Genomic DNA, 25053 nt, shown 5'->3' with positions numbered 1-25053 from the left:
GCAGGGTTGTAAGCAGTGTTCTGGACCTGGTAAACTTTCTTTTTAAGCGATTACTGGCAGGTTATTTAACCAAGGCAAATTAGCCATTCAGAACAATTATACTTTAAAGCAAGATTTTCAATGTCAAATTTGTATGGCATGTTGATAAATGTCTATTTCACCTGCTTTCTTAAAGTAGCTTTGGCGTCGTCTCTTTTTTAGAGGCGTATACTTAAGACGCCACCACTCCCTGCGACCATCCTTTGATGAGCACAGACACTTCGCTTTGATGTAATCATGATACTGCAGCGGAAGCGTGAACTCGCCCGCCGTTCGACCACATAGTTGAGATAACTTCTTGATGTCCATCGTGGTCGCGCCCATGGTTCAACGTCGTGGTTTTAACGAAGCGAAGTGCCCACTCTCACCGCAGAAACATCGCTGTTACAGGTGAAATGGTTATACGCGGTTGCTTTGCGTTATCGAGTTCCTTCAATCTGGCGCGAGGTCTTTAAGATCGTTCGAGGGAGCTAACGTCGCGAAGCAAGGCCACAATAACGTGATATTTTTTTAAAACCAGCTGGTATTATTTCAAACTAAAAAAAAGAGTCAATGCAAATTTACTTTGAAGAAAAAAAGTAAAACTCGAATTTCTCAACTTGCCCCACAACTTTTACATTGAAGATCTTGATATGAAGTTAGCGATAAAAAGTTAGTTAATACATAATCGTTAATTAAAAAATCTGAAAAATAAAAAAATCTGTTTTCCTGGTCAGGACGACTCCTTATGACGGCGGTAAAATTCTCATCTATCCGGTGAGTAATAGGCATATGGTCTTGCTGAATATTCATGCGCCATTAAAAGTCTTGTGTCTGGGTTTTTGTCTTCTGTAAGTATGGCAGAGTTTTGTCAGGCTGTCAGCAAACACTGTCATGCTGATATTGAAGCGAAAGCTTCCCTACGGGACCTGGGCCTTCAATCGCGGAACGTGTAAACTTGAGCCGCAGCTGAGGTAGAGGTCAAAGCATGAAAAAGAGGAAAATTAATTGAATCAATATCAATGATTGGGAGTCGAACCCGTGGCTGCGCAAACAGATCCCCTTTAAAGGCCGCTCAGCGAGACCACTTCCCGCCGCCACTGTATCGCTCAGCATGTCTACTTCGGGCTCATGGTTGAAGATGTTTTAAGGCGAGTGCGTAAAATGTCAATTTATCCTTGCACCAAAACATTTTTCTGCAAAATAAAACACACTGAAATTCTACCTGTCAACACGTGGCTCAATAGGAAAAACATTTTTATGTCTTTTGTAAACTGCCGCTTGTGCAATGTGCCGGAAACAACTGAACATGATTTTATAGACTGCAAAGACGAGATTTTGTTTTGGGATGTGCTGCACAGGACGCTACAGAAAAATTTTCTCCTAAATTCGTGATTGGTGTCCTTGCACAGGCATTATTGCACTGTACTGAATAAATAGAGATCTTAATGAATAGGAAGCTTCTAAAAAAAAAGCGCGAGCAGTTAATAAACAAAGAGTAGACTCTATAATAGCGACGCGATTCTTTGCAAGATTGCGTCCCGTTCGCCACGCAAAGGACAAAAACTTCAGATGCACCTCTCGCACTTTATTTCAAAAGTTTTTAATACATTCTTCTTTAATTTACAAGCTGAACTCTTACCGGCCAATACTTGGCTAGAGTATCATGGTATTTTCGTCCCGGCGTGATCGAAATGTCCGCTTTCTAGAAAGCCAGTTATAGCAGAGCACCTCTTTTACGATTGCTGAGATACTGCACTCTAGTGGGACATTCTGCTGGAGAAAGACGTACCGTTGACAGCACGGAGAATTCGTTTCCTAGCAGTTGAACCAGATGTAATGAAGTAATGAAATGCGACCAGTTGTTGGACTTCATAGCATTTGGCGGAACGGTATGGCTGTCCGGCACTTTGACCAAAGTGCATAGTCGGTGCATTGTTACTTTGGACCAAGTGTATGCCCTCAAGCAGCAGTACTGTGGCTCAGATTTATGAGTCCACGGACGCGCTTGAAAGAATGAGAGTCCATTGGATATATTTGACTATCCAAGTGCGTGGTAGCCATAAATATTTTATCATCCCTGTATGCTTTATACCTGCTCAAGTTGCGCTGAGAAAGAGAGAGAGAGAGACTTTAATGAATACAGGAGAGGTCGCCCTGGTTGAGAGTCTGGCATGCTACTCCAGGTTGCAACGAGGCGACTGTACTGAGGCCATGCAGTTGCGCGCTCTGCGTCGGCGCAAACTCGGAGCGTTCTAAGAGTTTTTTTTTTTTTCGTACAGAATACATTTCTGGCTACGCAGCACCTTCTTTTTAGTCAAGAAATTAAAGTCCATGTTTCTTTTCGAGTCCACTAGGCAGAAAAGCAAAACAATGACAGTCGCTCTTTCGACACGTTTTAAATGGGCTGAATTGAAGGGCAGCAAAGGCTTACTATTTTAACGTTCATACGCTCATCATGCACGATCGGGATGAAAGCAGGAGCTTATGTACTAAAGCATAAATTTGTTATTTGAAGGTAGATCGAAGATTGAACAGAAATCTATCGCAACAAAGTTATTTTTATACCTCTAGGCGCCGTAATCATAAAAGAAAAAAGAGGCAGAAATGTTCTCGGTAACCTGCGTTTTCACAGTAATAGCGGCCATTACGGTATTTTTTTTTTTCAGAGGTACTGCCAGCCTTCGCAGAAGGCCTTTGGCAGGAGTGAGCATACATGGTGAAGAAAGTACCAAAAAGCGCTACAAGACATGATAATGATAACAGTGGTGTCATCCGCCTGCTTGAGCAGATTGACACCGAGAAGAAAAAAAAAAGAAAAAAATAAGAAAGAAAAATGCTTTGTACAAGCTCGCGCTGTTCAGGCATATAGAAACAACACTGGCACATAACACAAGAACACATAGAACGCTTTAGGAAATAAACACTAACGGTAGACATACGCTGATCCGTCAGCAATCACAATAATGCCAACCACAAAGCAATATCAATAGCGGGAACCAAAAACGCTTAGGTTGAGCTAACTGATGCACTTCAATTTTGATAAGAAAGATTCGACAGTCGGGCATTCCACAGCTTCAGAAGGCAAAGCGTTCCACTGACGGAGGGTTCTCGGAAAAAAGGAATTTTGAAAGGTATCTGTTCGGCACATATATTCTTTTAATTTTTTGGAATTATTTGACCGTGTACATCACCGTATAACAGGTTCGATATAAATGCTACTTTCTATACCTAGCTTACTATTGTACAGTAGATGCATGTATTTCATTCGTTCATAATACCGTCGCAACTGTAGTGGTTCTAAGGTAGCTTTTTCCACAAGTGCAGTTGCTGAGGTACGCCAACTATATGAGCTATAGATGAATCGAGCTGCCTTTTTTTGGATGCTTTCGAGTTTGGTAATGTTTAATTGAGTGCACGGATCCCAGACTACAGAAGCGTATTCAAGAACGGGTCTGATAAAAGTTTTGAAGGCAAGGAGTTTTATCTCTTGTGTAGAATTGCGCAGGGTTCTTCTCATGCAACCTAGTTTCTGCATAGCCTTTTTTTGTAATGTATGAAACATGTTCATTCCATCTGAGATCTGAGGTGAGGATTACACCTAAGTATTTACAGCTTTTAACGGAAGATAACGGGTGTCCATTGACGGAATAGGGAAATAGGAGGGGTTTTCTTTTGCGTGTTACTGTCATTGTTACCGTTTTCTTCCTGTTTATTTTCATTTGCCACGTTGAGCACCAGTTTTCTATTTGAGCTAGTGAAGAATTTAGTTGAGATTAGTCATTCGAGTTTTTAATTTCTTGATAAATAATACAATCATAATAATACAATTTTCGCATACTTCCAGTCAACTGGAAGCGCTGCTTGAGATAGGGACATTCTAAAAATAACAGATAAGTATTTGGAGCACCACTCTGCGTACCTGTACAGGAAGGCGTTTGGGATCCCGTCAGTTCCATGTGCCTTTTTTGTATCGATGTTCAGTAAAAGCGATAAGACGCCTTGTTCTGATATGGATAAATCACTGATAGCGGAGTTGTTACCATGGCATGCAAAATGTGGTCTTTTGCCGTCATCAAACGTAAATATATAGAACAGAAAAATTTGTTGAATGCATTCGCAATATGGGACTTGTCAGTCACAGTCGCACCGTCGATACACATACTACAGAATTGGTCTTTTCTGGGTTTAAAATGCCGCCAGAACTTGGCAGGGGATGAGACAAGGAAAGTTTTCATGGTTACATTATGATAATTATATTTTGCTTTTCTTATGCAGCCCTTCAGCTGAAGGCGCATGTCTGAAAGCTTCAGCATATTAGAAGGTTTAGTTTGGTTTGGTTTATGGGGTTTAACGTCCCAAAGCGACTAAGGCTATGAGAGACGCCGTAGTGGAGGGCTCCGGAAATTTCGACCACCTGGGGTTCTTTAACGTGCACTGACATCGCACAGTACACAGACCTCTAGAATTTCTCCTCCAAAGAAATTCAGCCGCCGCGGCCGGGATCGAACCCGCCATATTAGAATGAGAGGGAAACTTCCGGGTTTGTTTTCTAAGTCTTTTTGTTTTCCGCTTTAAGCGCACAATCTCTTTGGACATCCAGGGATTTGTGTTGTGTACAATTTTTTGAGTACATGGTACGAAATCATTTATACACTTTAACACCAAACTCTTAAAGATTAGCCATAAGCGGTCCACCCGACATGTCTCGGAAAGAGAGAGGAAGTTAGAAAAGAAGCCGTCCAACGCATCCAAAATGCCAACGTCATCAGCATGTGAAAAATTTGGAAATGCACGTTTATGCTTCCTGCATTTAAGAACAATGTTTAGTTTGAAGACTAATCTTATCATCTTGTGATCTGATATACCTTCCACGATTTGCTGTTCTGGACCACGACGAAGCAGTCCATCGGATAAAAGAAATAAATCTAAAATGGACGCTGAGTCGTTCTGAATGCGTGCAGCCCACATCTAATTCAAGGATCATGTGATCTGAGGAGATTAATGCTGCCTGATTAAAACTCCCCTGTATTTTGTTCTCAGAGTAGTGGTTCGCTGTCAGAAGACGTAGCCAACATGGTTTGCACCCCGGTTAGTGAAAGGGGCGTGCTTCGCGGAGTACGATAGGCGCTCGCTTTGTTCCTAGAATTGGCATATTTACTCTATGCCACTATCCCTACGGCTACCTTTCAGTTGATTGTCTTGAGCGCAGTGTTATCAGACTGGGATGGTTCCGTGTGCACGAGCCGCGTGCTGTTATCGCCCGTGATCAACCTTTCCAAGCGGGAACCGCCTATAGATGGCAGTGCACTCGCTTCCCAGTGTTCTGTACGCACGTTGCCCAGCATTCATGGCTTGCCTACTTCCTCTAAAGCGCTTCAAACCTCAGGGGCTTCAACTTACCTGCCTCGCCTCTGCTCTAATGCGTCTACTAGCGCTACGTAATTCATCAGCTGCTGCTGCTGCTGCTGAATGGCGTCCCTTTAATTCGAACTCCGCACTATAGTGATATTCTAGGCACTATATCCGCACAGTTCGAAGTAATTTCAGCCCCCTTCGACCTCGAATTCTCATGTTTCGAATACGTGAGAGTAATTCCCGCCAGTCGTTAGAAGCACCATTCTCAAGCGTGACGAAATAAAAAAAACTGCGTCGGCCGGGAATCGAACCCGGGCCACCCGCGTGGCAGGCGAGTATTCTACCACTGAACCACCGACGCCGATGCGAGCGGCCTTCAAGCGTATACTATACATACAAAGAGTCCTTGCGCAATTCCTTTCTTGACTGTGCTTGTAGGTCAGTGCAGCGGCGAGCGCCGGTTGCGAAGGCGAGCTCTAGCGGCAACGGCTGCACCGAAGCACTCGTTAAGAGCAACCTGCCGCTAGCATATGGATTACTCAAAGAACTGAGCCTATTGTCCTGTGTGTCTGCACATGGTATAGGTGAAAAAAAAACAAATAATAACTAACTGCGGGAAGCACGCAGGTGTTACTGACTTTTCCCCATTAATCTTTAGTCTTAGTTCCGCATGTGTCAATGAAAAGCCACTACTGTTGTATAGTGCAAGTTCTACGCGGCCAACAGACGCTTTAGACTTTCCTCGATCATCAAGGGATGATTCTATCGAACTATTTCAGTGTTTTATTATTCCTTTATTTTCTCAGCCCTATGTTATTTTGTGCTTGTAGGGTAGTGCCTGGGTCTTCAATATGGGTCTGAAAGCAGGCACATTCGATGCAAGAAAGTACCTGAAGTGCCTCGGACCCATCGCAAAAAAAAAAAAAACAAGTTCTACGTGCCGAATCGGCCGTACTAAGGCGAACCAAACTCGTCGTGCGGAGACACGAAATTTCAGTTAGAAGCACCTAACTCTCCCAATACTCGGAAGAAAACAGGGATTCACTATGTGGGACGCTAAGCTGGGATCTGCTACGTAAGGGAAGCCAATGGAGAATCGCATCGCTGCGTTAACCGGCTTCTAATCAGACACAACGATTACCCAGGCAACAATCTGTCCTTTCAGAAGTTACTTCACTCTTCGTGCATATCTGTCAAGCGGTGCTTTCGATTCGAACCCTTGAAGTGGCAGTCACAGACCTTATGAAAAAGAATAAAAGGGATCTCAGGCACTGAGTTTCCCTCTTGATCATTATGAGGTGGGCACATAGGTGGGCAAGAATAGAAATCTCCTAAATACATTATAGAGGGCGTTACAGTTAAGTAGTAAGCCCGATTCTTACGAAATTTACGAAAAGCAGTTTAAAAAAGAAGACACATGAGCAGTATGTGGTAACTCTAGAAACATTTGAACATCTTATACTCGAACGTGATCGTATCCATGCGGATGTCAATGCAGGCACAGTCATCCTTCCTGATGCCATATAGGTTTAGAGATAACAATGTTCATGTGAATGAATCTGCTGTGGAAGTTAGCAAACAGCGATTGGAAATTGGTGGCTCAAAAGCAGAGGGGTGGAATACGGTTACAAGTGTAGGATTAAAAATGTATTTTAAGCAAATGGCTAATTTATAGACGGAGTTATAACACCGTTAAATAAATAATTAAAAAATCCGAGCATGGTGGCAACTGCGACACCACATTTTTAAGGGAACGTTCCTATCTTCCTTATGTACATCCAAGCTTGAAAAAGACACCCTGTACGGACGAATATTTCAGTTTAGTGCTGGGTTGAAAGCGATGCTCTGGACCTGGGAAACTTCCTTTTTAAGTGATTGCTGGCAGGTTACTTAACCAAGAAAAATTATTCATTTAAAACAATTATACTTTAAAGCAAGATTTTCAATGTCAAATTTGTACGGCGTGTTGATAAATGTCTGTTTCACCTGCTTTCTTAAGGTAACCTTGGCGTCGTCTCTTTTTTGGCGCCCTACTAAAGGCGTCACCAATCCCTGCGACCGTCCTTTGATGAGCAAAGATACCTCGCTTAGTTGTAATCACGATACTGCAGCGGAAGCGAGACCCCGCCCGCCGTTCTACGACATAGTTGAGAAAACTTCTTGGTGTCCATCGTTGTCACGCCTATGGTCACGCCGTGGTCACGCTTATGAACGTGCAGCTACAAAAAGAAATGTAACGATGACACATGTGCTTTGTGGTAAATCCGCAGAAACAACTTAATACCTCATACTCGAATGTTATGGTATCCATCCGGATGTCGATGCAGGCACAGTCACTCTTCCTGACGCCATATAGGTTTAGAGATAACAATTTTCATGTGAATGAATCTGCGGTGGCAGTCAGAAGAAAGCGATTGGAATATGGAGCACTCTGTTTCACCAATCCCTGCGACCATCCTTTGATGAGCACAGACACTTCGCTTTGATGTAATCACGATGCTGCAGAGGAAGCGTGAACCCGCCCGCCGTTCTGCGACATAGTTGAGATAACTTCTTGCTGTCCATCTTGGTCACGCCTATGGTTCAACGTCGTGGTTTTAACGAAGCTAAGTGCCCGCTCTCACCTCAGAAACATCGCTGTGACTGATGAAATGTTTAAGCGTGGTTGCTTTGCGCTACCGAGTTCCTTCCATCTTGCGTCGAGGTTTGTAAGATCGTTCGAGGGAGCTAACATCGCGAAGCAAGGCGACAGTAACGTGACAGTTTTTAAAACCCGCTGGCTTTATTAAGCTAATAAAGGAATCATGGTAAATTTACTGCGAAGAAAAGAAGTAAAATTGCAATTTCTCAACTTGCCCCACACTTTTTACATTGAAAATCTTGATTTAAAGTTAGAAATAAAAAGTTGGCTAATGCATCATCGCTAATTAAAAAATGTGAAGCATTGAAAAAAGACTCTTTTCCTGGTCAGGACGACTCCTTATGACGGTGGTAAAATTCTCATCTGTCCGGTGGGTTATAGGCATGGTCGTGCCGAATATTGATGCGCGATAAAAAGTCTCGTACCTTGTTTTTGTCTTCTGTCAGTATCGCTAAGTTTCCGCAGGCTGTCAGCACCAACTGCCATGCTGATATTAGTTCTTTACTTTTTTTTATCTGTAGCAGTTAGATCCGCTGTCGATCACAATTTCTTCACAAACGTAGCGCAACCGATTTCGGTCAATTAGTTAGGATGATCGGATTACTAGGAAAGCTGGGACGGATCGCAGTGAATCGGCTCAAACCTGTGGCGCGACCTCCGCAACTCGGCGCCGCTGTGAATTCGCTTTTCGAGAGTCGGCGCGAGAAAAATCTCTTGGCGGATAACGAGTGCACCAGTGTGCACAATGAGCCGTTAGGAACTGACGTCGAGGACTCCCACACGTGAGAGGGAAAAGGGAGCAATCGCGAAACGGCACGCTGGATGCGATCTGCCTGCTACCGAACCGCAGCGAAAACGCGGCGTAGTAGTCATTTTGAAATGTTTGCTTCGCATGTTTCTGTGCTTCCAACGCAGTGAAACGCAGTTATATTGATATAGTTTCATTATTTTGCAGCTGTTTTTTTCACAACCCTGTGCGGCTGCCGGAATGCCTACACAAGCGGCGGCGACACATCACCACTCGTGTTCAAACTGTAAATGCTGTAAAAACCTGAGAATAAGACTACATGTGCGAGTTATACCGTTTTACTATTGAGCGGATGCACCTCATAATTTTTTTCTCAAACCTGTCTCCCGTATGCTTGCAAGCTGCGACAAGATTGTAAAAGTTGAGGTTAATACAGATGGAACGTAGCGTCTCCCTGCACCGCTACTGTAATGCACTAGGCTGCACAGCACTGTATTGTACTATACTATATTGCACCCTACTGCACTGTACTGCTGTACAATACTATATTGTAATGCACTATACTGCGCGGCACTGCACTTCACTGTAATCGCCGTATTGTACTGCACTGCATTGCATTGCACGACATTGTACTGTATGTGCTGTGATGGGCTGTCCTGTTCTGTGCCGCACTGTGATGCTATATAATTAATGCATTGTACCGTACTGCACGGCGATGCATTTTGTTGTGGTGTGCTGTTATGCATTGTAATGCACTGACGACGACGTTGATGACGATGATGAATCTGCGGCCAAACAGCGCCGCGGTACGCATTACCTTTGTCTTCGCAGAGTGGAGGTTAAAGACCCATTTTCCAAGCATTTCACCCCATAGGAGCCGAGCACCAGGCCAGAGGAAAGCTTGTACCCATTGCGTCACCGGTGGGTACCCGGCGGCACTGGGGATTGAACATCGCACCTCCCTCATGCAAAGCAGAGGCTCAAACCAATAGGCCAGCGCTGTGGTGGTCTTGTGCTGCACTGCACTGTACCACACTGCGCTGTACTTTGCTGCACTATACTGTACTGTATGTAGTGCGCTGTGCAGCACTGTTCTGTAGTGTGCTGTACTGTGTAGTAGTGTAATGCGCTGTATTGTACTGCGCCACTACTGCAGTAGAGTAACCTGCACTGTACTCTGCTCTGCTAGTATCATCGCCACCCTACCATACAGCTATACTGCAGCACAAAGAGGAAGTGTCATCCTCCGGTGAGTCCTTCTTCCTGCCAGGCAAGAGACGGATGCCGCGAGCACTGCTCAAGCGCATCGCGCACTGTTACCAGACTAACGCACCTTTTTTTGTTTGCCTTTCCTCTCAGAAGCATGGAGCCTCGTAGGTCGTTAGTTTTGTTCCACTTCCGTGCATGGAGCAGCAACCGGAAGTTATCTAAGCGTTACGCCTCATGGACTACGAACAAGACTCTGAATTTTCAATTTTACTGGAGGAAATAATACACAAAAAATACGTAACTGGTCTTTTTGCGCATCCGTCTCCACTCCAAGATAAATGAAAATTTTGCAGGATGCCAAGATAAAAATAAATGAAGAAGCCCATAAAAGACCCAAGTTATAATTTTTTTAATTAAACAAATTTTGCTCTCCCCGCGGCGCTGTTGTCTGCACTTGAAGGCACTTTGATACCTCGAAGCGAATGAAATAAATGCGTCTAAATATACATATACTCAACCTCTAGAAATGTAGTCTGTAAGTCCCTGTTTACATTCAGATCACCTGGAAGGCTAATAAAGACAAGGCGATAACAGCGAAAATTGGCACTTTGAGCCCTTTTATTCAATTACTCATGTATCTTCACCACGGGCATCATCTTCGTGGTGATCACTGTCATCCTCATTGCGTTCTTCACTATCATCATCACCACAATAACAAAGGATCATTAGAACAGCAGCGGCATCGTTGAGCATCACTGTCGTCGTCATCGCTGGCAGCTCGCCAGTACGAAATGCATTCCGCAGCGGACAGGGCCCAGCGTGAGCTAATCGAACAGCAAGTTTTTCCTGGAAACCCGCCGCACGTGTCGGAGGCGTCTAATGAGCGGAAAGTACAGCACGCACCAGTCGATGCGTTGCGGCAGCAGGTGCGGCTACGCAGCGCTGGAGCGTAGCACCGCAGCTCAGCTTCAACACGTCGGCGCATACAGCTAAGCGTGACCTGTCACGCTACGGAGACCGAGTTACGATTAATCAGCGAGCCATCAGTAGCTTCTCAAGGAAGGGGCACGCCGGTTTCGCGAGTTTAAAGAGGCCGTATAGACTTTTTCACTGTTCACAGCTTGAATGAGGGCACGTACGTGTCGGAGTGTGCTGCGCATGCGGAGTAGACGCCTGTATGAAATCCGCCAATCAGAACGCTGCTGGCACAGGAAATATGGCTGCGCTCAAAAAGGCAAATGTGAAAGGGTATATAGCCAGGCGCGAAAACGATTCTTCCCTGCTTTTTCTTTGTTTATTAGGAAAAAAACAGCAAACTCGAATAAACAAAAAGAAAAAACTGGCTATTTGGCTCATAGTATTCCGTCGCGTTATGCCTTGTAGTGGAAAACTGCAGTTCCATGATTCTCATGACTGTTCCTAAAAGTTATGCCATCTACATCGTCCTGATTGCGTAGAGACGGAACTGCAATAACTGCAGGACAAAAGAAAAGATGGGACAAACGCCGCTTTATAAGAAGGTTTATTACATCAAATTTGTCGAAAAAATATTTCATTTCATTCAAAGTCGAGGGATCAGCAGTAGTTGAAGACCCCGGGCTGAGAATTGCATAGCCTGCGAGGGTGACACTGACCGAACCAATGTCCTCATGTTCTGCACACCACCACAGCCTCATAGCTGTTAGGGCGAATGGTATATCGAATCGAAAATTGGCTATGTTTACCTCGTAGTGCGTAACACCGCCACAAGAACGCGCCTCTTTCTTTCGGATTATGGCTGCCCTAGTTTGATTGAAAAGAATTGTTACCGACAAGCATCCGTGATCGTAGACTAAAATTTTCCACGCTTAGCAAGCTTGAGTGTCGGCGATTTTTTCCACGCTTGCTCTAAGCGTTGTGTGTTTTCACGCTGAGAAATCCCGCTTACGACTCACGGTATGCTTAACGCTTGTAAAGCATTAGTGAAGACAATTTTTTGCACTCTTGTTTTAGGCGTGGTGTGATTTCGACGCTCACACTTGTCACCCGTGACTGGCGACCTACGTAACGCTAAATGTGAAATAGAGGATTTCTACTTACTTGATCCGGCATTCTCCTCTGTAAGCCGTCAGAAATCATTTAAAAAGAAAGTTGAAAGGAGGTAATTCCTGTTGTGCCGCAGTTATGGGCTTGGCGGCTGCTTATAAAATACTGAGGCCTATCATTAAATAGCTAATTACAAAAATTAACTTTGAATTTTCATCTTGCATCTGTGTGCAAACAACAACACTGCGCTAGGAGAACGTAACAAAAGATAGTTTTTTTGGAAATACGGGATGCGGTTTACAGTACAAGTAGCATGCAAAAAATTAAGACATTCTTTATTTAATTAATTTACTACTCTCACCATTACTACTTAACGGCACATGATGCGTGTTTACGCACTGCTCAAGACCGGCAATTCGTCATTGGGTGCTATTTTGCCTGGAACGACTATGCCTTCACAACAACGCGTTTTCTCGCGTATACACTGAATACAAAAGAGTGGATCGGGCCAATATTTTTTTTTATTTTTTATTTACAATACCCCTAAGGGCCCTCGTGCGAGGGTATTACATGGGGGGGGGGGGTACAAGCATGAAAATATGGCACCTGCACTTCAAGACAAAATACACGTAATAATGAAGTATTACGTGTAAGCAGTATTAACTGCTTAACTCCCCTGATTTCAGACAAAAACTGTTCGCCGCAGGGACGTCAGCATGTTCTACAAGCTATCATGTTCAACATTCACTGTGGTTTTCGTGGTATAAAGATAATATTGCCACACTGCTGGCACTCTGCCGGCGCCACCTGGTGGCCGAACCTTGGCTCCAGGCGCGTGGCCGCGCGTCGTCTTCGTTCTGCATGAGCTCGGCGGTTCGGCGGGCTTCGTCCTAAAAAACGCTGTGCTTCCCGTTTTTCTGCTGCGTTTGTCGGTGACATTTGGTGGAGCCGTGCTGGATACCATCCCATGTACGCTGACCCCGACGACAGCCGTGACGCTTCTCCCCGACCCGCGGACGCCACACCCGTCCACAAAACGAGCCGTCGCCTGCGAGGCCTGCAACCCGAGTTCGAGCCACTAACAAGGCCTGTCAGAGCGATGACGTCCACCACTGGCAGCCAGACAGGTCAGTCCTCCGGCAGTGCCCCGCCGTGCGTCCTTCTCGCACCTCGGTCGCCACCATCCTTCCACGGCGACCGGTTTGAGGATGTAGAAGACTGGTTGGCCAATTTTGACCGTGTGGCCGCATTTAACCAGTGGGACGACGAGCGGAAGCTGCTGAATGTATATTTCGCACTGCTCGACTCGGCGAAAACGTGGTTTGAGAACCACGAGGCGTCCTTTTCCAACTGGGCAGCTTTTCGCCGTGAGTTGCTCGCCACATTCAGCTCGAGCCAACGGAAGGAGAACGCTGAAATTGCCCTTCGCTCCAGGTCACAGCAGTCCAACGAGAGCGTGGCCATGTTTATAGAGGACGTGACACGCCTCTTCAATCGGCCCGACCCTACCATGCCAGAAGCTACAAAGGTGCGGCACCTTATGCGTGGGGTGAAGGAGCAGCTGTTTGCTGGCCTCATGCGCGACCCTCCGCTAACCGTCGCCGCCTTCACGTCGGCACTTACGAGTGAGGTACTTCGACTCAGTGGCACCAGCCATCGAAGGACTACAGCTTACCATCCGCAAACGAACGGACTGACTGAGCGGCTTAACAAGACAATTGCCGACATGATTTCGATGTATGTAGACGATGACCATGGGAACTGGGACCGGATACTGCCTTACATCACGTCCGCTTACAACACTGCTCTACACGAAACGACACGCTTCACTCCGTTCCATTTGGTGCACGGTCGCGAAGCCTTGACCATGCTGGACGCCATGCTTCTTCCGGATCCTGCTCCCTCTTCTTTCGTAGCGAACCAATTTGCTCGTGACACCGAAGCCGCTCGCCATGTTGCTCGACAGCGAATCCGGCACCAACAGCAACGCGACGCCGAGCGTTACAACCTCCGCCGCAGGGAAGTGATTTACACACCCGGTGACCAAGTCTGGGTGTGGTGCTTGATCCGCTTGCGGGGGCGCTCTGAGAAGCTTCTTCGCCGTTACTTCGGTCCCTACCAGGTGTTACGCCGCCTCAGCGCGGTGACCTACGAGGTGCTCCCTCAAGGAACTGTCCGGTCCTCACGACAACCGACGCCCGAAGTAGTCCACGTGGCGCGACTGAAGCCGTATACTCCCGTTAGCCCCTTTTCACGCAGACACTCGCGCCGTTCACATTCCGCCTTCCCTTCATTATTTTTTTTTTCCGCCCGTGCGGCATCGGGTCGATGCCTCTTGAAAGAGGGGGGGCAATGCCACACTGCTGGCACTCTGCCGGCGCCACCTGGTGGCCGAACCTTGGCTCCAGGCGCGTGGCCGCGCGTCGTCTTCGTTCTGCATGAGCTCGGCGGTTCGGCGGGCTTCGTCCTAAAAAACGCTGTGCTTCCCGTTTTTCTGCTGCGTTTGTCGGTGACAATATGATGGATTATCCGGAATTTCACAATGTACCTTCTCGCTTCCGGCGACGAGGTTCCCGCTGCTTTTAATGCGAAAGCATTGCTATTACGAGAAAAGCCGGCGGTGTGTGTGCGTGTGTGTGTTTGGGGGGGGGGGGAGTGTTGTCCCTGCAGCCAGGGACAGCATATGCTTTCGCATTCTCACACGTAAGCAGTCTTAAGCGCCGAACTTTTTTTACTTTGTTTTACTTTGCTCTACTGTGCTTTACATCGTCGCCAGGAGAACTACATATTCTCGGGAGTATCGCAAGCGTAAGAGGGGAGCATCCGCGCTAGCTGCCCCCATGGCCGTGGCCAGACCGTCGACGGAGCTCCTGGGCCACGAGCCATGGGGTAAGCTAGCGCTGATGCTCCCCTCTTACGCTTGCGATACTCCCGAGAATATGTAGTTCTCCTGGCGATGATGTTCGTTTTGATCGGCAAGACTGGTGGCTTCGCATTCTGCTTCACGTGCGGCTGAATTTAGCCGTAGACGACGCTTCTCACGAGCTCGTCGCTGAATCTCGGCTGGTGACTGCGGCTGATCCGACAGTCGCGCGTCTGCCATGACGAAGCAGTTGTTCGCCCCGTGCGACTCATGCTGCGACGATAGCATAGTGTTCTCGTGCAGTGCAGTGGCCAGCGGAGCTGATCTTTTCGCGCCGCGTTTTCGAATTCAAGTCATGGTAATATTCATTTGATTAATTTATTTATGGTTTGGCCAAGGTCACCCTCAAGGTCAAGCTTTACACAAACTCGGTGAGCCGGTTAGATTTCGCGAAGTGGTCCTTTCGCAGTAAAGAGAAGCTTATAGGCTAATGTTCCGTGCTAACGCTAGGATTCTTGCATAGGGTGTTACATTACGCAGTGGGTGCCACCTCCTTGCGCTTCTTAAAGTATCTCCCATGAAGGCGCATGTATTCTCCGAGGCTGTCATCTACGCTTGTGGACTCATGCACACTGTTCTGCTGTTGAGTCGAGCTTATTCCTGTATTGGTGAGCTGGGATCCCAATGAAGACCATGTATTAGTGCTACCTGCAGGGACGCTGGCCCGTTTCTCGACGCTGAGCGTCTTTCTCGGGCGAGCATGGAAGTTCCCAGTTGCCCTGCCGATTATCGAAATGCGTTAACTCCGCAATCTTGATCACTACATTAATTATAGACTAAATCTAGTTTACAATACTTGCCAAGGAGCAATAGATCTTTGGCAGATTCGTCGACTGCATTAGCCTCTATAATGAATACATTAACACTGTAACACGGAGGGTAAGATGAGTGAATAGAAATAAACCTATTTTGGCTTATATGTGATAGCTGTTATATCGCTCTACACTTGTTTTGTGTTTGCCAAGACAAATGCATACACCGTGAGGACAACATCCACATCGCCATCGTCATTACATTAATAAAGCTCCAACAATAAAAAAAAAATGGCACGCAACCAATTGCACAGAAACGAAGGGTACCGTTTTACCTTTGCATTACTACCAACGTGTATACCGAAATAAGGGAAACGGTCTCATAAAGCACTTTGTACCTACAAAAAAAAAAGGTGCTCAGAAATTTGTGAATGTGCTCCTGTAGCAGGGGTTGTCAATATTAGAACGCACTTTCTGAGCAAGCGCACAGACCAGTTGCAAGTTGCAACGCAGCTGTCAGATCAATGCGAAAACGATATCAGCACTGAAAAGTAATCTAAGCAGTTAAATGCACTCACTACCCACTCAGCACTGTGCATTAAAAACATACGTTACCCGAACAGTTCCTTGACGCGAGACGCATCTATACTCCGTTTCATACATAGGAGGCAACGGTGCGGAGGTTCCTAAGTAGTGCGTCCGCGAAACCATATTACTCCGCCACGTATCATTCGTTCTTCTCGAAACTGCGGTCATTGTTGTGACGAATACAAAGAGCGGTATAAAAGGATGCGGTAGCATTGAAAATCACGGTCGAAGCTATGAGGCGCTGAGTGTTGGGCTCTCTGCCCATAATTTTCACGGAGTGTGAGCTACTTTTTGGGCGCGGAATTAGTAGCAGTGATTCGCCCTACCAACCGCGTATCACACCGCCACGTGTACTTTTTGCTTCTCGAAACCTCGACGAGTCACAGGACGAAAACGTGGCAAGAGGTAACACGAAGACCAGGAGGTGCCAGTCACGGCACTTAAGATTTGTCGCTACGAAATATGTTTGTGTTCGCTTTGGTTGTATGGCGACCTACTTTTTGCGTGCCGACTTAGCCTGCGCGAACAGGTGCGCTAGCTATGGCAGCGTTGCCTGCTATGTATGAAACGGAGACGTGACTTTGGGCTCGCAATGCTCCCGTGTAGTCTCTATAGTGTTGAGCCACGGCAGTAGCGCACGCCGTACAAAGGGGAACGTGGGCGGGGATGTTTTGTCTTCTCGGCCCTCTCTGAAAGACGGCAACGTGACCGGCACGTGCCCGGAAAACGTGTAGGAAGGGGACCTTTGTTTTACGAGTTCTAATGTAGTTCATTCACGGCGAGGCGGTAGTGCGCGTGCGGTATACGTCTTGGAGCGCTCTCCGTTTTGACCTGCTGGTCGTGGTTTACCACGCCTTACAGCTTGCATGTAGGAGAGGCTGAGTTGGCTGCTTCGAAACTGTTCCAAGTGAAGTCTATTCCGAGGAGTGCTGCAGAGAACAGGGGTTGAAGGGTTAGCGTTGCGAAGAATAGAACGCCGAGCACCAGCTGCCAAGCACCTGCGTATGCAAGCAACGTACGCGACCACGCTCTTGAATATATGTGCACTACCCGAAATGTAAACTGCTGTCGACGTGAGCTGTTCTTCGGACGTAACTCAAGATGGCGGTGATGAGAATGAGAACGAAAGTGAAAGCGAGCTGATAGCTATGTGCATTGTCTTGTTACAAAAAAATATCAATTCAGACATTAATTCATGCGATGGTGATTAAATCGTCACAGACAAAAGAAACGGAAGCCCTTCTCCAAACAAAATGGGTTAACTGCGCGAAAGGGCAAGTCAACAGGAAGGAACACCACTACACTTAGAAATGTCGTGTGTGTCTCATTCTGTTGTCTTATTCTTTCGCGCAGTTAATCCCATTTTCAGCACGAACCAACACACACGGCAAATCTTGTTCTCTAAGTAGACCGGACACCGCAAGTCACAAATTGCTGCAGTGCGCATTCTGGCATTAGTGCAGTCCTCTGTGCCAATTATGCAGCGGGCAGGCATCGACCGTTGAAGATGTCTTGGGCTCAACAAAGCTCCGGAGCGAGAAGACGTTTTAGCTCTTGTATTAGATTCGCAGGATACCGACTCACTTATTGGTTCGCGGACAATTTCATGCAGTTATTCTCGTCACCAGGAATTGATTCGCTGGCTGTTTTTCGGTATGTGAATGTTTTTCCGGCAACAACAAGGAAAAAAATAATTAAAACGTTAACGGCTCAGAAAATTGAACATATTTTTTTCCCCCCGCCAATACATACAAAGTGGTGACGTCTATTCCAAGAAGGACTGGTTGCCGCCACTTCGAAGTGAATGGCGGTCTAGCCTGGCTTCTCGGACCTGCGCATTAAATTCGATGTCGATGCCGAGTTAAATTTGCCGCAGAGGTTTTGTGGTTTTGGAGTTCAGCAGCTAATCTCAAGGTCACAGGTTCGATCCCAGCGCGGCGACGATATTTCGATGGAGGCGATATACAAAAATTTAGGACACAATTACATTACGTGTTGAGATTGTGATAGAATTACAGGCCATGCTTCGCCACCCCCGTTATCGCTGCTCGCCCCGTGACTTTAGCCTGTGCAGATGCCGATGCTCCATCTTCAGGGATATGTACTTCCATGGTTGCCATCCCCGCTTGCGGGGATTCCCCACTACGGTAAACACACACGCAGCGTTGCTTCTGGCTCCATTACAACCTGTTACGCGAAGCACACAACCAAGCGCACCTGCCCATTGATCAAGCGCACCTGTCAAATCGGACATGTCCCGTGGTCTTAAGACGTCACACATCCCTTCGACCAATAAGCTCTCGTCCACGTCATGTGACCCTGTGATGTGATTCCTGTCTCGACCGATTGGCGAAATTTATGACTAATGCCATAGTGTTTTTAATGGCATATATAATTTAGGCTGCCGTCCTTAAAAATATCCGGCTTCTACGTAACGAAATTCCCTAATTTTTCATTCCTCTGATGGCGTGAACAGGGTCATGTGGCCCTAGCTGAGCCATCAGACAACACCGCCAAATTTTAAATTCACCGAAGTTCCTTGATTGGTCGCGAGAAGTCACGTGACTTTGTGACGTCATTACAACCTACCCACCGGGTTGTGGGCAAACTTCCCACCGTGGCGCTGCGCATAACCATTACGGCGCATGTCCTTTAATTCAATGAAAAAAAAAGTAGAATGTAGAACCATATCAATATTGGAAAAGACAGATCAGGAAAGAACGGTTCCATGATAACCCAAGAGGCAGTGCCCTACTCTTCTGAAGCTAGATCAGGGTGCCTTAGAGCGCGCAGCTACAAAAAGAAATATGACCAAGAAGATACCACATGTGCAGTGTGTGGCAAATCTGCAGAAACAACTTAACACCTCATACTCCAATGTGACGGTATCCATCCGGATGTCGATGCAGGCACAATCACTCTTCCTGAGGCTCTAAGGTTTAGAGATAGCAGTTGATGTTCATGTGAATGAATGAATCTGCGGTGGAAGTTAGCGATTGGAAGATTGGTGGCTGAAAAGCAGAGAGGGGACATAACGTTAGGAGTGTAGGATTAAAAATGTATTTAAAGCAAATGGCCAATTTATAGACCGAGTTTTAACACCTCTAAATAAATAATAAAGATTGCCGAGCATGGTGGCAACTGCGACCAAATCCGTTTCAAAGGGGACGTTCCTGTCTTCCATTCATCAAGGTGAGCTCGAGAAGAGCAACCTGGATCGCACAAGCCGCAGTGCGGTGGCTGTGTTTGCTTCCGCAGCTACCTGTGGCGGTAGTGCCCCATCACTTAACCACTGCAGCACTGCGCCAGTAGGAGTATGAGGACTCCCCGCGATCAATAAATGCGATTGAGAGGACCTCCACAACCTCCACAATGGATTAAGGTGGTTTAGTGGACCGGATTAGTACTGTGGCGATGAATAAATGCGATTGAGAGGGCTTCCACCCTCGACAATGGATTAAGCTGGATTAGTGGATCGGATTAGTATTCTGTTCGCGCATTAGCGCCGCGCGCTATGAGGTGAAGAAGTCAAGGAAAAGACGCGCAGCGGCTGCAATAAACCAGTTTGCGTGCGGCTCTTGTGGATGCAACATCTTCTACATTGGTGACCTGGAACATGGAGAGCAACGCTGCGCCCCGTGAAGTTTCCCAGGCTCCGACGTCCCACGTCCCAACCGTTGACGCCGACGCCGTCCGTCTTCCGCTATTCTGGGAACAACACCCTGACGTATGGTTCTTACAAGCCGAAGTCCGTTTTCACCTACCGAACATTACCTCCCACCAATCCCGGTTCGGCCGCCTTCACGCCTCAATGCAAGTCGAAGACGCGCACGAGGTTCTGCGATATCCTGGCAACTCCCCAGCAGCGGATTCGTATGGCCAGCTGAAGGTCATTCTACAACAGACTTTGCCATCCGACCGCAAGCGGATGCAGCAGCTCCTTTCCGCGCCAGAGCTCGGTGTCCATCGCAACTTCTTCGACACATGCAGGGCCTGCTTGGAGACCGCACAGCCACCTTTGACACCCAGCTCCTTCTGGAGCTCGCCTTCGGTGCAGATGTTACTGGCTACGGCCACCGACACGCTACTTGCGACTCTAGCCGACCAGTCGGGCAAGATCATGGACGGCGCCACCCTCGAACAGGGGCCACCCTCAGTGGCATGTGCTTGGTCCCCCGCTCTGTACTATCCGCCGCCGCCCATTTCAACACCATCCGCGGCATTTCCTCAAGAACTTGCCGAGCTGCGCAACGACATGCCGAGGCTGCCTCTGCCATCCTTCTACTTCACCCGGCGCACGACGAGCATCACGGTCATTGCTTCAGGTTCAGCCGTTGGCAGCGCCCTGCAGCAATTTCTTTACGGCGAATCGTATGCGCTCTGTTTTTTCTCGAGGAAACTCTCATCTTGGGAGCAGCGGTAGCTTTCGGCCGTGAGCTGATCGCAGAATACCTCGCCGTGAAACATTTCTGTTTCTTCTTGGAAGGCCAAAATTTTGTGGTCTTCACGGACCACAGACCCCTCACGAGTGCTTTTTCTTCCTCCGAGACCACCTACTCACCCAGGGGAATTCGGCAATTGGACTGCCTGGCGGAATGTTCTGCAGACATCCGGCGCAAAAAGGGCGCCTATAACAATCCCGCCGACATCCTCAGCCCTGTATCGTTCTTGTAGACCCCCTCCTTCACCCTTCAATACTTGGCCCGTTATCAACAGCAGATGAAGACCTTCAAACTCTTTGCTCAGTCCGCCGCAGTGGCTCATTGGTTATGGGGCTCGGCTGCTGACCCGAAAGACGCGGGGTCGCTCCGGGCCGCGGCGGTCGAATTTCAATGAAGGCGAAATTCTAGAGGCCCGTGTGCTGTTCGATGTCAGTGCGCGTGAAAGAGCCCCAGGTGATCGAAATTTCCTGAGCCCTTCACTACGGCGTCCCTCTTAGCCTGAGTCGCTTTGGGACGTTCAATCCATATAAACCATAAAATCCTTTCCTCATCACGTTCATCATCCTTGCACCTGTACGCCCTGTATGTATACAGATCCTGACGTCAACATCATTTTCGACTTGAACCCCGTCACTGGACTCGCACGCCCTTATGTACATGTGCCTTTACGCTGCACCCTTTTTTTAGCGATTTTTACCGCCTTTCTCATCCCGATATCCGTGCCTTTCATCGTCTCATTGCGCAGCGTTTCGTCTGGCCTGGCCTCAACGCCGACGGACTTCACAACTGGGCTCGGGCGTGCTTTTCCTGTCAGCGGGGCCCGATTTATTGCCACACTACGACCCCTCCATGAAGCTTCCAGCCTCCGGTCTCGCGTTTTGCAGCTATTCACATCGACCTGGTCGAACCATTACCATCATTGCACGGTTACCGTCATATGGACCTTAATGGACTGTTTTACGTGCTGGCCGGCAGCCACTCCTGTAAGGTACATCACTGCGGAAACGGTTGCCTTCGGGCTCATTTCCACATGGATCTCCCGTTTCGGCGCGCCAGCGCAGATCGTCACCGACAGAGGCCGCCAGTTCGAGTCCGCACTTTTAGCCAGTTTGACCCAGCTTCTCGGCATCACCCACCTCAAAACTACAGCTTACCATCCGCAAGCCAACGGCTTGGTCGAGAGGTTACACCGTCAGCTGAAGGCGTCGCTCATGTACGACCTTACGGAGCATGGGCCACTTCCTTGCCAGTCGTCCTTTTAGGCCTTCGTACAGGCATCAAGGAAGACCTCGGATCTGCCCCTTCTCACCTCGTCTATGGCACATCGTTGCGTCTACCAGCTGATTTTGTGTGCCCGCCTGCCAAAAGCGTCGTTTGCCCTTCTCCTGGCATATGTCACGTTGAACGTCTAACCACTTTCCTGTCCCGTATCTCCTCCCCTCCGACACGCGCTCGCCAGTGCAAGCCGACCTTTGTCCACCGCGATTTGAGAGACAACACCTGCGTTTTCTTACGCGCGGATTGTGCCCGCCGTCTACTTCAGGTACCCTATACTGGACACCCCGCCGTCGTCGCTCGAGGCGACAAAACTACGCTCCGTGTCAACGGTCGCGACACCGCGTCGTCTCCCTCGACCCCCTAAAGCCTGCCCACGTTGACAACACCGCGTTCCCTTCATCAGCTGCCCTCTCACTTCTCTTTCCACTTTTTCCCAACAAGACATCTCGCTGCCCTCTTTCACCTCGCCGGAGACTGTTCGCTGAGATGACTCCGTCTCCTGAGGGGGAGGCCCTGTGATGCGCCGCGCGCTATGAGGTGAAGAAGCGAAGAAAGAAACGATCTCTTGTGAATGCAACGCCTTCTTCTGCAGTATAATCTTGTGGAAGGTACACGAACATTCTAGAAGGATAACGCATGCATACCGTATTAAGGCGATGGAACCGGTTTCAACCGGAATTTTGGCGGGAAAATCGCAATAACAACATTCGGCCCTCATTGGACATTACAGAACATCGAACCAAACACTGTCTTATTTTTTTTTTTAAGAATGTGGTTAACAAGGCTCCCAACCACGCTTTTTTCCGTGGTGAGCCTTTTCATGCTATCGGAGTAAAACGCTCGTGTTCTGTGCGATGTCAGCGCACGTTAAAGAATCTCGGGTATAGCTGAAAGTAATCTGGAGCTCAGTACGGCGGTCCTCATAGCCCATTAAAGAAGGAAGTCGTCTTAGTAGGTTTTTTTTTTATCTGGCTGCGACGCGCTAACTAGCACTAAAAAACACAAGGGACTGCGAGAAGACACGCATGCCCGGTCGGTACTTTTTAGTCGTCCCTAATGTTTTTTAGCGCTGGTTAGCATGTCAGACAGTTACTCACAGCCCATGTGCCGCTTCAGGACATTAAGTGTTGCAATTAGTAATTTGCAATTTAAAATTTGCACGCAGTGTAGTTGCGGAAGCGGCTGGTGGCGACGATGCCTGTATGTAGCTTTTCGGTGTTACGTATAGCTTATAAAACTGGTAGCTGTTTTGAACAGCCACCTGTCGGGGCAATGACGCATCGCTTAACTTCACCAGGAGTGGCGTGAGGACTCCCTACGAGCTATAAATGTAGAGAATGACCATTTCCTCACATATGGGCATGTAGGCAGAACCTATGCGAAGCGATACGCAAAAGAAAACCCCAGGAGGTTGAAAGCAGCCATTGACGCTATCTGGTCATACTCTTATGGCAGAGAATAAGCGTGTTCGCAAGTTTTTATGTATGTGCATTTACGCCGTATGAACTTCTGAAAAGTTGTGGTATCCTCGCGCAGTTTTCCGGGAAATTAGGAACGCTGCAATTGGAATGTAATTAAACGGAAAAGGAAAACGGCGCAGGAGAGGATCCTCAGTCCGCTAGCCAAATGTTCGACAAGATTTGTCTTCGTTCGGGCCACGGAGTAGTTTGGGCAAGTTCAGTCATCAATGGCAGATGTTAAGTGGATCTTTCAATCAGAGAATGAAGGACCGGTATGATGGTTAAAAGGGGTGGTACGCTACATTTGCCGCACGGCATAAAATGTGCTGTCAGTAAGTAACATTATGAAGCGCTACTTAAAAGCACGCAGTCCAGTTATGAGTAAGAAATCACATAAACTTCGAGCATAAATGTTTTTATGTATGTGCATTTACGCCGTATGAACTTCTGCAAAGTTGTGGTAACCTCGCGCAGTTTTCCGGGAAATTAGGAACGCTGCAATTGGAATGTAATTAAACGGAAAAGGAAAACGGCGCAGGAGAGGATCCTCAGTCCGCTAGCCAAATTTTCGACAAGATTTGTCTTCGTTCGGGCCACGGAGTAGTTTGGGCAAGTTCAGTCATCAATGGCAGATGTTAAGTGGATCTTTCAATCAGAGAATGAAGGACCGGTATGATGGTTAAAAGGGGTGGTACGCTACATTTGCCGCACGGCATAAAATGTGCTGTCAGTAAGTAACATTATGAAGCGCTACTTAAAAGCACGCAGTCCAGTTATGAGTAAGAAATCACATAAACTTCGAGCATAAATGTTTTTATGTATGTGCATTTACGCCGTATGAACTTCTGCAAAGTTGTGGTAACCTCGCGCAGTTTTCCGGGAAATTAGGAACGCTGCAATTGGAATGTAATTAAACGGAAAAGGAAAACGGCGCAGGAGAGGATCCTCAGTCCGCTAGCCAAATTTTCGACAAGATTTGTCTTCGTTCGGGCCACGGAGTAGTTTGGGCAAGTTCAGTCATCAATGGCAGATGTTAAGTGGATCTTTCAATCAGAGAATGAAGGACCGGTATGATGGTTAAAAGGGGTGGTAACGAGGTGAGCTTGGACCTTTTTAACGCTACATTTGCGGCACGGCATAAAATGTGCTGTCAGTAAGTAACATTATGAAGCGCTACTTAGAAGCACGCAGTCCAGTTATGAGTAAGAAATCACATAAACTTCGAGCATAAATGTTTTTCGTTAACCACAAGCGGAAATGGAAAGAATGCAAAATATTCTTCAATATATTTATGACAGTATCTTACAATATTTCAGTATTCGAAATTCGAATTCGGCCAGTCTCGCGAAGACACTGTCGCCGACGGTCGGCAGACTGGTTTTGTCGACGTCGCGGGCGTCAAAGCATGTCCCACTGCGAAGACATCGGGCCTTCGGTCGCGTTGGTGTCGTTGTTGGTCTAGTGTGACAGCTTTGTCTGCCACAGACACGGTCTGCAGACCGGTCGGCTGACCATCGATGTCGTCGGCGTCATGTCGGGCTAGTGTGGCAGGCCCTTAACAAGTGAAGTTACACCCTCTCAGGCCAGTTGTTACAGGCTAGTTACACCCTC

At 47.4% G+C, this 25053-nt stretch overlaps 1 non-coding gene across 1 annotated transcript; it reads right to left on the bottom strand.

Annotated features, from left to right (window-relative positions):
- Positions 1–5666: 5666 nt before the first annotated feature.
- TRNAG-GCC (transfer RNA glycine (anticodon GCC)) lies at positions 5667–5737 on the bottom strand. The gene has a single exon. It is a non-coding gene; the product is annotated as a tRNA-Gly (tRNA).
- Between the last annotated feature and the right edge of the window lie 19316 nt (positions 5738–25053).

The sequence above is a fragment of the Amblyomma mixtum genome, chromosome 1, assembly GCF_055824585.1.
Source record: "Amblyomma mixtum isolate Tamu chromosome 1, ASM5582458v1, whole genome shotgun sequence".
NCBI lineage: Eukaryota > Metazoa > Arthropoda > Arachnida > Ixodida > Ixodidae > Amblyomma > Amblyomma mixtum.
Note: the sequence above shows the minus strand (reverse complement) of the source record. Positions and strands in the feature narration are given on the sequence as shown.